The 1947-nt window shown below is 37.4% G+C and overlaps 1 long non-coding RNA gene across 1 annotated transcript in view; it reads left to right on the top strand.

The window, feature by feature from the left end:
• Positions 1-1780: 1780 nt before the first annotated feature.
• Positions 1781-1947, top strand: part of LOC149529306 (uncharacterized) — a 780-nt gene continuing 613 nt past the window's right edge. Inside the window, exon 1 of the long non-coding RNA XR_016359249.1 lies at positions 1781-1947. This exon is cut by the window's right edge and continues 270 nt beyond it. This is a non-coding gene — a long non-coding RNA (uncharacterized LOC149529306).

Raw genomic sequence — 1947 nt, 5'->3', positions numbered from 1 at the left:
CTTATCAAGTATCCGGTCCATTATCAAGTACCTGATATCATATTGGGTATTGTGCATCCGATATGAGATTGGATACCCGAAACTTGTGACTAGGAATTCAAAAAAAAAGCCAAGAGAAAATAAGGCATTTGCGACCACAATTTGTTTATATTACCTCTATTTTGGGTATCAGATATAGGAATGGGTACATCATAGGCATCAATTATTTTGTATTTTTTAATGATTTTGAATGAATTTTAATATAAATTAGGTATTTTTAAATAGAGATTGTTGAAAATTAGGTTTTTTTTAATAGAAGCAATTAAATAGGTATGGCTAACTTGAATGTTGACACTGAGCCATGAAACAAAGTTCCTCAAAACTCTCCACCAAACGATCCAATTGCCCCTCAAAACTGTCCACCAAACAATCTCCTACCCCCTCAAAACCCTCCTCTAATTAAAGATTTCATCGAAGAAAATCTCACCAAATTGAGGGGTTTACAAACCACATATAACACTATATCTGTATTTGCTCCCATGTTATCCACGTTAAACACCATAGTGGATAATATTCAAACACTTATCGATGAACAAAATGCTACTCTTCACTGGTGTGAGGAAATGCATGCCATGTTTGATGATGGGTTGGACTATGATGAGGTTGCGGCCCTAAACATAACTAAAGATGACATGGTTAACCTTTTTGTAGACCTAAAAACCAATAAAATAGTAGACTACAAAAAGCCAAAATTATCAACTAAATGGTGCACAAATGAGGCTATGCTTGTGAACTTTTGGGATCGTTGGTGGATGGTTTTTGACAAACCTCCACACAATAATTTAGAGGTGTCATTTTATTTCATAAAAAATCATATGCCAAATTTGTGTTGGGCCTCAAGGTGCACGAATGGAGCATGAGGCCCAACATGGGTGTAGGAGGAGGAGCTCCTCAGGATAAGCCCTTTGCCCAGTGGAAGAAAGCTGACACTTTTGTCCCCCCTACTGATGTCTCCCCCCCTCCTCCAGTGCAACATCCTGATATCATTGCAGAGGCTAGCTCTCAGACTATTAGAGCCATCCATAGATTGAGTAGCCCATTGATATCCTAGGCTAGGTCAATGTTGCCTCCCCATGTTGATGATGTTGGCACAAGTTCATCATCGCCCAACTCATCACATGTTTGTGTGCCCCATGCTTGCATAATGTGCAAGAATATTTGTCAGGGTCCCATAGGTGATCTTTTTGAGTATCAGTTTGTATTTGAGAAGGATGATACACCAAACATGCCTATAGAGACTACACACCCTAACGTGAGATAGGAGGGGCATGCAGAGGCATGGGACCCTTTTGCGTCGGTATGTGTATACATTTTTTTGTTACGAAATGTGATTTAAATTTAATCTTTATAATAGAGTAATTTTAACCCATACTAACTTATACATGTATGTGATCTTCATTTATGTTTAGTTGATGACTGAGGAGGAGCTCAGACAAGTTGATGATGTCACCCTCTCAGCTATTTCATTTGGCCTTGAGACATCTACGATACATTATGTTGTGCTCTCATTGTTTTTCTATTTGATATTGGAACATATATGGTTTCTAATCTTTCTTTTCCCTTGTAGGTATCACCTGTCAGTTGGGGGCAAAGTGCGGGGGGTGAGGCATAACCCATTGACAAGGGAAAGGTAATTAGGTGCTTTTAAAATGATTAAATATCTATTCATTCTTGTAAAATGTTCGTGCTAATGAAATTTAAGTACATTCTTTATTATATAGGGCATGGCTACTAGTGATGAGTCTAGGTAGATTCGACATCACAGACCCTATGATATTTCCATTCACAGTGAGAGCCCCATCATATGTATAAGTATCATTTATCTATTATTTTCCTTATTTTCATAAAAACAAATCAAAATTGATTTCCATGATATTAACAACTAGGCTTTTGTATCTCATAGGAAAC

This window comes from Cupressus sempervirens, chromosome 11 (assembly GCF_028749045.1).
Source record: "Cupressus sempervirens isolate cs-2001-9-10 chromosome 11, ASM2874904v1, whole genome shotgun sequence".
NCBI classification, from domain to species: Eukaryota; Viridiplantae; Streptophyta; class Pinopsida; order Cupressales; family Cupressaceae; genus Cupressus; species Cupressus sempervirens.
The sequence above is the reverse complement of the archived record's forward strand: the minus strand, read 5'-3'. Positions and strand labels throughout refer to the sequence as shown.